Consider the following 12,987-nt stretch of genomic DNA (forward strand, 5'->3'; position numbering starts at 1 on the left):
TTATAATTTAGCAAACGAATTTATCAAAAAAATATATATACATATATCTGTATTAGTTTTAATGAATTAATTTGACACCTGTATTGAAAATACCATATTGTATTCATACAGAATCAGTATGGTATCATTGTTTGTCTGTTCACTGATTGTTGAAGCTAAGAGCTAGTTTGATCTGTTTAGATCTAAAGTATCCAAAGTTGAGCTCTAATGTTTCTTCACCCCTGTGTGTGTGATATGTGATTTCCTACATGCTGGCAGAGCGGCTGTTTGTGCTCACAGATGGTGACAGTGTGGAGAGACGGCGGTGTTTCCTCAGAAGAACCAGCAGAGTCACAAAGGACACCAGTCCATCTCACCACCTTGACTTGCTGACTGATGTTCGTCTGCACTGCACAGAGGAAATCAACTGACCGAGGTTTGTCCAGTGACGTGTTATGAAATGTATATTTGTTTTATGCTTACAGATATGTTTTTCTTGACAGAGGCTCTGCAGAGGTTAGACAAAGCAGAGAAAATATGTGCTTTACATTTTGCTGTGATTTATTGAGATATTTGTTGCCTGATGTTCAGCAGGAATGGAGAAATAGAATCAAAGGGAGATGTTTTTGTAATGATGTAAGTAAATCTTCAATATTATTTATTTGCTTGGTTATATTAGGAGTGTTTCTGAGTGAGGGGGAGAGGAGTCATCATCCAGGTAAAGTGACGTGGATCAGTGGATACACTTGTCTCCCCTTTAAAGGAGACGATCCAAGTCATCCTTAAATGTTAGTGCTTTCAAATACACAAACATTTTTAAAGGACAAAAATGAACATCCAACTTTGACTGTAACACAAAATAAATCTTTGCATGTGTGTTTTCAAACTCTCAGATGAGCAGTATATCAGTCTTGGACTGTCTAACCTGCCGGAGCAGCACTGAATGACCACCACACATGAGCATGTTCCTGCAACATTCAGCATCTGATCTGTCATCTGTGTGCTTCTGCTTTTGGTAAGTAGAGTTACCCAACTCCAGTAACTCTAAACACATGCCATCCATTTCTAACGGCCTGGTTACTTCCTGTCAGTTACTTTAGAAACCATGTGGTCACCTGACCTAACACTGTTTCTTCTTCTTCCCCCTTAATGTTGAAGTGTCAAATGTCAAACAGCTGGAGAGGAAACTACACCAGTGTACTGGGATGTTTCAGCAACACGTGCCAGATGCTGTTCCTTCATGGTGACATCACCAGAGACAGTCCCGCCCACCTCAGGACCCATTGATTATGATGATCTGATCCATCAAACCCCCAGCAGGTGAACCTTATTCATGACATAACACCGCAACAATGTAAAAAATTAAACAGCAACAGTCTAAATGTAAAGTGCATTCTAAAGTCCTCTTCAATAAATTGTATGCAAAGAGTCATTCAGGTCACTACAGAACCCAGAGTCTTCATCATTAAATCTCTGGTTGCTTCATTTTTCTATCCTATACCAGATATTTTAAAGGTTAGCTTAGGTAAAGTTCCATTCTCATGGTGAGGCAAAGTGCTTTATGTGTGTGTCATGAACGGCTATAAAAGGCCTATAATCAAAGAACAAAGCGGGATTTGAGTTCGAGTTGCGGCAGAATGTCACTACTTGTAAATGGAACGCAGCCTTCCTACGGCAGACAGCTAATAACAGGAATCGGACGCGGTCCAGCCAAGTCCACAGCAACCACCATAGCAACCTTCTAGCATGACCTTAAAAACATATTCTGTCTTCATAACTATCAAAAACGTGAAATGATTTGCAAAGTGTGAAAGTGTTACAGCTGCAGAGAGCTATGGCGGTATCTTTGGAAGCTGTTTACACAGCTAATAATATACGATGTAACCATGGAGACAGTCAGTCACGTGAGCTAGCGGTGCATGTTTACTACAGTAAATAAGGTGATTGTGTGCACAGCATCCACACTCTGCAGGGGGTAAAGACATTACTTCAATATTGTTTTATATTGATATATATTTGCCTTCTGTTGACCATCACCTCAGGCTCACCATTACAGTTTCAGCATACAGATGCACACTGTCTAAACACATTCAAACTTGAAAATCTTGATTTTTAAATTTTTAAATTTTTAAATTCAAACTTCAAATTTGAAAATCTTAGCTCAAACAGCTGCAAAACCTATTTCCTCAGCACTGAGATGCTGAATTCTATAAGGCAAAGCCATAAATATGTGTGTGTGATTCTTCTATCAACAGTTACAGCTGTCTTCTTGAAGTTGATACTGACCCAGGGTCAGTGTAAAATACAATCCTAGCTGTGTGAACAAAGCCTGGCTCCTTTAATCCTGCATGACAAACCTCAGGATGCAGGTTATTATTACTCTTTCCTGCTGGCACACCTGTCACACCTGAGAGTCAGCTAGAAACTTACAGTGACGTGGACATCATGCAAAGACTGCCAGACTCTGTAATACTGCAAATGATCAGTGACTCAGGTTATCACTAAACTTTAAACAGCACCTCTGTGTGCTGAACATCTAGGATTGAGTCAGGCTGCGTTGACTGTGGGACTTTAATGTGTTAAAAGCAGGTTGAAGACAGCTCAGAAACATTTGAAGATTAAAATTTAGCATTATGGCTGCTGGTGGTTTGTAAAGCCTATACTCAGCTGTAGTTTTTGTTACTAATTTATGTTTGTTGTTGTTTAACACAGATTTCAGAAGAGCAAATATGCTTAATAGTTTAACTAGATTTCATTTGTCAGTGTGGGACTGCTGAGTCACCTGAAGAACTCATTTCATTCATTCTCCACATGATGTTCATTTACAGAAATGTTTCACAGGAACTGATTTCTGCCAAAGGTTGAACTAGTGTGTTTCCATAGATTACCTCTGTATGAATGTACTTCTTAAATGAAGGCAAGTGTTTGTCCTTTTTTGTTCCTCAGGTACAGTACGTGATATCTTGATATCAGGCGGTCAACACTGGGGGAAGACAAGAAGCAGACGTACTTCCAAGAGGGAGCTGCAGTGAGGACACAGCCAGGTCACTGAGTCAGAGGTCAGAATCTGAAACAGCTCAGGTTTATATTTTAGGGGTTATAAAAAATCAAAATGTATTTATGAAGAAACCTTTAAATAATAGTCATAATTATGATTATTATAAGAAATATCAAACATTTAAGTGGATTTTCTGTTACACATATCGTGTTAGCCCTGCGATAAACTGGCAGCCTGTCTTTGTCCTGTATCAGCTGGGATAGGCTTCATCCTCCCGCAATCCTGAATTGGATATATTGTATTCCAATTATGTAATCTGATCATTTACAAACTCAAGGTATCTAATCAAAATGTAAGTAATAATTATAAAATGGGAAAGCAGAAATAAGTGTGACATAAATGTAAATGTGTTAGCTGACATAGAGGACAGCTACATGCAGTCTGAAAAACCTTTGTTGTCAAGTTTGCAGGTATATCAGCACGAGACATTCTTACATAGAAGAGACATTAAAGTCTCTGACTCAGTGAAGCATTATTGGTCCCGTCTGTTTGGATAAATATAGTAAGTTGATGTATGTCCATTTATTGACACATTTTCTTAAGTGCTTATCCAGTTCAGGATCACAGTGGAGCTGCAGCTGGATATGTTCATTAAATAAACCTTACAAAAGTTAACAATAAACCTGCATCCCTGTATGTTGTTGTCCACAGGATGAGAAAATCAAACTGGAAGACTGTGGAACATGTTAATAAATGTTTGTGTGTTTATGCCTGTGTCTTTCACAGGAGGCGCTGGAAGGTTTCCCTAATAGTTCCTGGTGAATCAAAGCAGAACCATAAAGGTTGCTGGATTGCATGATGGCCTTACCCCTGAGCAGTCTTCCTGTTAAAGGAGGAACCAGTTAGAAGCTGTTTTCAAAGTAGCTGAGCAGATTTCATCTCAAGTAAGCGATTAACTGTTTGTTCATCTGTTCTGCCACTTAAAGAGCATTTAAGGACGTCTTTCGAGTGTCCAGCTGAATTAATTCTACTGGCTCTCATGGTCATTTGTTATTATAGACATATTTTTCATGTTCATCCAGCTATTTAGTAAATTCTATCTATTTAGTAATATCCGTCAGCTATAAAATGTAATATAAATATAAAAAATATCTAAATATCTCCTGCCCTTTATATTTTAATGATGTAAGTCTGTTATCGTGTTACATTAGCATTCCTCACATATCAATGAGATGCTGTACAGTACAATCCTACTGACGCAGCAGAGGGATAACAACGGCTATTCAACATCGTTACACGACACATTCGAGCTGCATGACGCAGACAAAGTGACTAAATCATCTTTTTGTGGTTTATTGTCTTCAAACCAGCAGACAAAGCCGATTGCAGAAGATGTCGGAGAAGAACTTCAGGCCGTGTACTGAAAAGGTATTTTTTTCTTGTTATCAAAAGACGTTTGGAGTGGCAGCTTCTACAACTGGTTGTGCTAAAGTAAAGCTTACAGTCTAAGAAATCACAGTGTTGAAATTCAGCACAAAGAGAAAAGCTCACTTGTTTGAATTTATTTACAATCATAGTTTTATAAATTCTGACTGTAAACATCTTTTACAGCTTTGATATTGTTTGACACTAGATATCAGGTTTAATTTAAAGGTTTCTGTGTCCCAATGAGCCATTTACACTGACCAGTGTTTCACTTTAACTGTAACACATTCATTATTTAGATCCAACATTTCTAAGAGAAATAACTGAATGTAAAAAATGGCAGCCCTCAGGCCAGGTTTAATTGATAGAGATATATGCATGCATTGTGAAATTTATGTATCCCATATAATTGCTATTCACCTAATCATGGCATACCCACCCCTTCCTCCCTAGTTAACTGCAACCCAAAAGAACTAGTGGGGCTATTTACACACTCACAACCAGTGTGGGGTAAAAAGAGCCACCAAAAAGCTGTCAGCCACAGATGTGCTATAAGAGTTAGAAACTCTACTTATGGAGAAACTTTCTACGTCTAACAGGGGACAGGTACTCCTGCCCAAATAACATGATATAACCCCACATACAGCCCAGCCATAAAATGAACCAAGTCATTTAATTCAAGACAGCATGGGACCAAATGCATGTAACCAGCCTGCACCAACCTGGCATTTCTTCCTCCTGAATTAAATGAATGAATGGATGAAAGTTAAATGACTACAAACCTAAAGCGACTAGTTCCCACACTGGAGCTCCCTGACACTGTGTGTTAACCGTATTTAGCTTGTATCAACAGTTGTAACAGGCTAAGCCACTTGAGACACTGCATTGAATTTGTTCCTGTCTTAATGATTTCAGCTGACTGGTTTCAACTCAGATGTTCTGCTTTTTCCTTTCAGTAGATCAAATCAGCTCGTGCTGCTTCTGCTTCCAATTTAATAGCAAGAAGAAGAAGAAGAAGAATGCTTCAGCGAAGTGGCGTTCATGGTCTCAGTGAACAGTCATGGTCACACACTGCATGTGGTTTTAAAAGCAACATGTCTGTTCACCACAACAATGGAGACGTGTAATATTAGTGCAGCTACGGTTTGTTCTTGAACATCAGTTCTGTTTTCTACTTTGATCACTTAGACCAAAAAAGTGTTGTTTTCAGATTCTTTCTTTTAAAGCTATAAAGCACCCGCTCATTTTTTATTACAATTAGTTTCACATAAATGTTAGTGTTTCCTTTATGATCTTTTAATGCTTACACTACACTGTACACATTAGAGACATTTCTGTTACCTGTTTCTGTTGACTCAGAGTTGTGAAATGTTCTTTTATTTAGTGCACAATATGAAGTTCATAATTTTCTTACAAATAAAACTCTAATGACAAACATGAACAGCTGTGCTTATTTCTGAGACATGAGTTTTTGAATGTGTTTAGACAGTGTGCATCTGTATGCTGAAACTGTAATGGTGAACCTGAGGTGATGGTCAACAGAAGGCAAATATATATCAATATAAAACAATATTGAAGTAATGTCTTTACCCCCTGCAGAGTGTGGATGCTGTGCACACAATCACCTTATTTACTGTAGTAAACATGCACCGCTAGCTCACGTGACTGACTGTCTCCATGGTTACATCGTATATTATTAGCTGTGTAAACAGCTTCCAAAGATACCGCCATAGCTCTCTGCAGCTGTAACACTTTCACACTTTGCAAATCATTTCACGTTTTTGATAGTTATGAAGACAGAATATGTTTTTAAGGTCATGCTAGAAGGTTGCTATGGTGGTTGCTGTGGACTTGGCTGGACCGCGTCCGATTCCTGTTATTAGCTGTCTGCCGTAGGAAGGCTGCGTTCCATTTACAAGTAGTGACATTCTGCCGCAACTCGAACTCAAACCCCGCTTTGTTCTTTGATTATAGGCCTTTTATAGCCGTTCATGACACACACATAAAGCACTTTGCCTCACCATGAGAATGGAACTTTACCTAAGCTAACCTTTAAAATATCTGGTATAGGATAGAAAAATGAAGCAACCAGAGATTTAATGATGAAGACTCTGGGTTCTGTAGTGACCTGAATGACTCTTTGCATACAATTTATTGAAGAGGACTTTAGAATGCACTTTACATTTAGACTGTTGCTGTTTAATTTTTTACATTGTTGCGGTGTTATGTCATGAATAAGGTTCACCTGCTGGGGGTTTGATGGATCAGATCATCATAATCAATGGGTCCTGAGGTGGGCGGGACTGTCTCTGGTGATGTCACCATGAAGGAACAGCATCTGGCACGTGTTGCTGAAACATCCCAGTACACTGGTGTAGTTTCCTCTCCAGCTGTTTGACATTTGACACTTCAACATTAAGGGGGAAGAAGAAGAAACAGTGTTAGGTCAGGTGACCACATGGTTTCTAAAGTATCTGACAGGAAGTAACCAGGCCGTTAGAAATGGATGGCATGTGTTTAGAGTTACTGGAGTTGGGTAACTCTACTTACCAAAAGCAGAAGCACACAGATGACAGATCAGATGCTGAATGTTGCAGGAACATGCTCATGTGTGGTGGCCATTCAGTGCTGCTCCGGCAGGTTAGACAGTCCAAGACTGATATACTGCTCATCTGAGAGTTTGAAAACACACATGCAAAGATTTATTTTGTGTTACAGTCAAAGTTGGATGTTCATTTTTGTCCTTTAAAAATGTTTGTGTATTTGAAAGCACTAACATTTAAGGATGACTTGGATCGTCTCCTTTAAAGGGGAGACAAGTGTATCCACTGATCCACGTCACTTTACCTGGATGATGACTCCTCTCCCCCTCACTCAGAAACACTCCTAATATAACCAAGCAAATAAATAATATTGAAGATTTACTTACATCATTACAAAAACATCTCCCTTTGATTCTATTTCTCCATTCCTGCTGAACATCAGGCAACAAATATCTCAATAAATCACAGCAAAATGTAAAGCACATATTTTCTCTGCTTTGTCTAACCTCTGCAGAGCCTCTGTCAAGAAAAACATATCTGTAAGCATAAAACAAATATACATTTCATAACACGTCACTGGACAAACCTCGGTCAGTTGATTTCCTCTGTGCAGTGCAGACGAACATCAGTCAGCAAGTCAAGGTGGTGAGATGGACTGGTGTCCTTTGTGACTCTGCTGGTTCTTCTGAGGAAACACCGCCGTCTCTCCACACCGTCACCATCTGTGAGCACAAACAGCCGCTCTGCCAGCATGTAGGAAATCACATATCACACACACAGGGGTGAAGAAACATTAGAGCTCAACTTTGGATACTTTAGATCTAAACAGATCAAACTAGCTCTTAGCTTCAACAATCAGTGAACAGACAAACAATGATACCATACTGATTCTGTATGAATACAATATGGTATTTTCAATACAGGTGTCAAATTAATTCATTAAAACTAATACAGATATATGTATATATATTTTTTTGATAAATTCGTTTGCTAAATTATAAGAATTTTTTTTTTTTTCATTTAACAATTGCAACTGAAAGAAATTAAATATTGAACAAAAATATATTGTCACATTCTGAGCATGCTCAGCACGCTGACAGACTTGAAGTTGCTACAGATTTTAAGAAGTGATAATTATAGGGAAAAAACTTCTCTTTTTCATCCGTTTAATCAAACATTTGATGCCTTAGATGTCTCAGTCCTATAGCGTTCTGCAACTACAACTAAGCTGAAGCTTGGATTTGGCTGCAGGTGCCCCTGTACATCCTTCTCAACATATTGGTACCATTTAATCCCACTTCTTCCTGAGCTTTGCTTCATCACAAGACCAAAGGTGGCATCCCGTGTCACAGTCTTATCATCATCCAGAAGAAACATTTGAAGAAACATCATGGAGAAGAAACATTTACGCGCCTCCTGGTTTTGTTTTCTGATCCTGCAAAAAGACTGAGGACAACAAAGCCCAGAGAACACGAGATACACAACATCCAACATTCAGACTCAACAGCCTCCATAAATGAAGAGCACCAGGTTGGTTCAGTTATAGTAGATATGAGCATACTTCACATTACTGGGTATGAATAATAATCAAGAGACAAACTTTAAAGATGCAGAGCATGATGTCCCATCATCAGACTGTAAACAAACATCCACCAGGCTTCTTTGCTGGCAAAATTGATGATTCTCCTATCACGGATCAGTAGCGTGTATTAACCTGTGGTATAAGCAGCAGTCACTGAAATATTACTGTTTCAGATAAGAAATCTAGCACATAAAAGCCAGGGTGGGAGGGCTCTCTGCAAACTGACTTACCTCTGCAAGTGTGAAGCTCAACAAAAATCTGACTCTCCAGTCACAGACAAACAAAAACCTCCAGCTGGGAGATAGAAAACGCTGTCTGGGTCCTGCTGGATGTTGCTGGTCAGAGTCCACACATTAGCAGAGTGCTTCTTGGTCCCACTGACCCATATGGACAGTGACTGTGGAGAACTGTTCTGGAAAACAGAAAAGAGAATTAAAATAACAAAAAGCCAAAGTGGATTTCCACAAAGACTCTCTTGGAATCAGCAATCAAAAAATCACTGGTTCATATTTCAATTAAATATGAACACGTTCCTTAAATGTACGCAGTTCAGATCTGATTTAATTTAATTTCCTTCACACAGCACATTCATCCAGGCTGACAGGTAAACATAGAATTAATCTCAGGTAACATGACTCATAGTAGAGATTCAGTAAGAAATATTGCTAGCTCTAATATTATTACCACACAATCCAAGGACACACCAACAGCTCAGATTTCTAGAACTATTTAAACAAATGTCTTCTGAATATTCAATTCAGGTTCACAGTGGGAGGGGGGGGGGGGGGGGGGGTCATGGAATTTATTAAATAAAGTCTGCAACACAGAAAGAGCTGTGATCAAGCTATTTATTACTGCGCACAGGAGAGCAAACACACATCAAACATCACAGTTCAGTCATGTCAGCTCTGCCACTTCACGTGTCTCGCTATGAAACCTAACGGATCAATGGTTATGCTGTTTTGTGCCCTTGGCGTTATCAGCACCTGTAAAGGGAGTTGTTTTCTCAAACTGCTGAAGTAAGTTCATCTAGTTTTAGAAACTTTCACTGAACAGTCTATAACAGTGTCACAACTAAGCATATGCATAAGCACTTAAATACTTTAAATGAGAATAACAAAAAATTTCTATTACAGGAGCTAGAGCCTAGGTAGAGCACACCTGGACAGCTCACCAGTCTGTCAGAGGACTAACACAGATGCAGCCTGACTCAATCCTAAATGTTCAGCACACAGAGACACAGAGGTACCGTTTAAAGTTTAGTGTTAACTTGAGTCACTGATCATTTGCAGTATTACAGAGTCTGGCAGTCTTTGCATGATGTCCACGTCACTGTACGTTTCTAGCTGACTCTCAGGTGTGACAGGTGTGCCAGCAGGAAAGAGTAATAATAGCCTGCATCCTGAGGTTTTTCATGCAGGATTAAAGGAGCCAGGCTTTATTCACACAGCTAGGATTGTATTTTACACTGACCCTGGGTCAGTATAAGTATCATACAGTTTAAACGAAGCACTGAAACTTGCACATATTTATTACAGATGCACTGAAGCTAATCGAGATATTTGCTGTCAGTCTGTGGCTGCGATTAAACACTTTACTGGAAACTTTATTAACTAGCAACTTCGTCAGTCATGACAGAAGCTAATATTTCTGTGCTAACATCGTTTAAACAGTAGCAGCTTTACTCCAATATAAGCTAACGTTTACACGTAACTTTAAGCTAGCACCATAAAGACGGTAAAACACATAATAACATCTATAAATGCATCTTAAAGCTGTTATATTAGCACTCGGTGTATTACTAACATAACCACATTAACATTACTGACACTCGCTGAAATGGTTTAAATGGTATTACCTGTAAACACTGCTGTATCCACCGGATTGCAGCCAGAGTGGATTCTGGAGTCTTCCCACGCTCCTGTTAGTGATCCTCCATCTGGATGGATGATAACAACCTTCTGAACAATCTAGCAGGAGATAGTCCATATCTATGGGACTGATTTGTGCTAATAACGCCCATTGTATGGACTGATAACAGCCGAAGCGGGTGAATAAAGTCACCCAGTCGCTAGCTGTGCCATTACCCAGCATACACCAGCACAATATTAGGCACAGCACCACCATAGACATTTTCAGTGGTTTTGAATGCAGGACATGGTTATCTTACCTTGTAAAATGCAAGACAATAAAACAGCTAACCACCATAAAATGGTATCGTGTGTGTATGTATGTGCATGTGCGTGTGTGTGTGTGTGTGTGTGTGTGTGTGTGTGAGAGAGAGAGAAAGACAGAGAGAGGGGGGTGGGGGAGAGATCAAAGGCGTGCGTTTATGTGCCTCCTCTCTCTTATTGGATGTATGGTATAGCATGTTTATTCAGGTGCACCTTTGAAGTCTATGAGAATACTTTGCAGCCTGGTCTGAGTGGTCATTTCTGCACAGACACAATGAAGCGTGCACTCAGTTTAGAGGAGGCTGTTGCTGCAGTTTTGCACTCTCCACAAGCAGTGGAGATACTTCTGACAGCGAAGAAGAATTTTTGCCAGGCACCGAGGAGCTTTGCAGCTCATGTGAGGAGGAGGAGAAGGAGAAGGAGGAAGAAGAGCAGGAGGAAGAGACAAGACTGGAGGATGGCCAGTGGAGATCTAAAAATGGAGAAATCATGTGGCAACCCACACACGAAGAGGTCCTGCCATTTTTTCCTCCTCCCATTTTAACCCCAGGACCAACCCATTATGCAGTTCGCAGGATCAGCAGCCCTGTGAGCACTTTCCATCTTTTTTTTGCCGAGGACATTATGCAGCTAATCCTGCATTTCACCAACCTGCAACAGGTCAGTAAAAGACTGGAAGGACATAGATGAGGAGTTGCAGGCTTACATGGGGCTTGTGATGCTGGCTGGCCTATACAGGTCTCAACATGAAACGACAACAAGCCTGTGAAATGGGGAGACAGGGCTCTTCTGTTTCCTGCTACCATGTCAAAAAAAAAAGATTTGAGCAAATTAATCGGGCAGTAAGATTCGATGATCGTCTCTCCCGTCCAGGTCGCTACAGGGGGGGCAAGGCTGTGGTTTCCTACATCCCCAAGCAAAGAAAAAAGGTTGTCTTATTGAGCACCAGGCACCGTGAGCTAAAAGTCCAGGACTCTGGGAAGAGAAAGCCCCACATCATCCTGCACAAATGCAAAGGGACTGTGGATCATCTGGACAAGGTAAGCACAATTATAAGTCATTTATTTGCCAAATTGTTTACCGTTTCTCATTGTTATAACTGATAAAGTCAAATAATGTGATTATAATAGTTTTGATATGAGATGATAGTTTTAGACTATGATAGTTTTGATAGTTACAGTAAGGAGGGGGGGGGGGGGGGTCCAGTTTGACGCCCACAGGCAGGAAGAATCTCTTGCTTATGGCTGTATAAATCTGTTCATGTCACCTGATCATTTCTTTTTGTTTTGCAGGTTTGTGGCAACTACTCCTGGCGTAGGAGGACACGTAGGTGGCCCATGTGTCTGTTCTACCACATGATCGAGGTAAGCTGCTATAATGCTTTCATTCAAGACAGCTGTAACTTTTGATAGAAGACGCATATACACATATTTATGGCTTTATCTTATAAAGTTCGATATCCCCGTGTTGAGCAAACAGGTTTTGCAGCTGTTTGATCTAAGATTTTCAAGTTATTCACAAAATGAATACCTATACTTTGTTTCGTGCAACAACTCCATTCAAATGCATGTAATAGTCAGAAACGCACTGTCTCGGCGAAATAAAGGGTTTACAACTTCATGAAGACAGCTCTAACTTTTGATAGGAAACTCAGATATACGTATTTATGGCTTTATCTTATAGAATTCAATATCCCCGTGCTGGGCAAAAAGGTTTTGCAGCTGTGTGAGGTAAGATGTTAAAGTTATTCACATAATGAAAACCTATACTTTGTTTCGGGCGAGTTCCCCATTCAAATGCATGCAAACAGTCAGAAACGCACTGTATTGACGAAATAAAGCGTTTTTGTACAACTTAATATAAATAGCTGTAACTTTTAATAGAAAATTCAGATATACGTATTCATGGCTTTATCTTATACAATTCAGCATCTCCGTGCTGGGAAAACAGGTTTTGCAGCTGTTTGAGCCAAGCTCTTCCAGTTATTGAAAAAATGAAAACCTATACTTTGTTTTGTGCGAGAACTCCATTCAAATGAATTTAACAGTGAGATACGCACTGTCTAGGCGAAATAAAGGGTTTACAACTTCATGAAGACAGCTCTAAATTTTGATAGGAAACTCAGATATACGTATTTATGGCTTTATCTTATAGAATTCAATATCCCCGTGTTGAGCAAACAGTTTTAAAGCTATGTGAGCTAAGATTTTTAAGTTATTCACAAAATAAAAAGCTATACTTTTGTTTCGTGTGAGAACTCCATTCAAATGCATGTAATAGTCAGAA

General features: G+C 39.6%; 2 long non-coding RNA genes across 3 annotated transcripts; one reads left to right on the forward strand and one right to left on the reverse strand.

Moving 5' to 3' along the window:
• Positions 1-290: 290 nt before the first annotated feature.
• LOC146563476 (uncharacterized) lies at positions 291-5,842 on the forward strand. Its single transcript, XR_014894250.1, has 8 exons — positions 291-415; positions 659-767; positions 873-994; positions 1,138-1,299; positions 2,926-3,038; positions 3,764-3,921; positions 4,348-4,405; positions 5,359-5,842. It is a non-coding gene; the product is annotated as an uncharacterized LOC146563476 (long non-coding RNA).
• An 808-nt stretch (positions 5,843-6,650) lies between these two features.
• LOC146563477 (uncharacterized) lies at positions 6,651-10,701 on the reverse strand. 2 transcript variants are annotated; one of them, XR_014894326.1, is made up of 7 exons: positions 10,386-10,701; positions 8,758-8,939; positions 8,231-8,659; positions 7,532-7,688; positions 7,250-7,288; positions 6,953-7,074; positions 6,651-6,809 (listed from the first exon to the last, which is right to left on the reverse strand). It is a non-coding gene; the product is annotated as an uncharacterized LOC146563477 (long non-coding RNA). The 2 variants fall into 2 exon arrangements; XR_014894325.1 differs by lacking the exons at positions 6,651-6,809; positions 6,953-7,074 and having other exon boundaries at positions 7,101-7,288.
• Between the last annotated feature and the right edge of the window lie 2,286 nt (positions 10,702-12,987).

The sequence above is a fragment of the Mchenga conophoros genome, linkage group LG11 (genome assembly GCF_057382185.1).
Source record: "Mchenga conophoros isolate Kocher_MC1m ecotype Shallow Benthic linkage group LG11, M_conophoros_male_GT1.1, whole genome shotgun sequence".
Lineage (NCBI taxonomy): Eukaryota > Metazoa > Chordata > Actinopteri > Cichliformes > Cichlidae > Mchenga > Mchenga conophoros.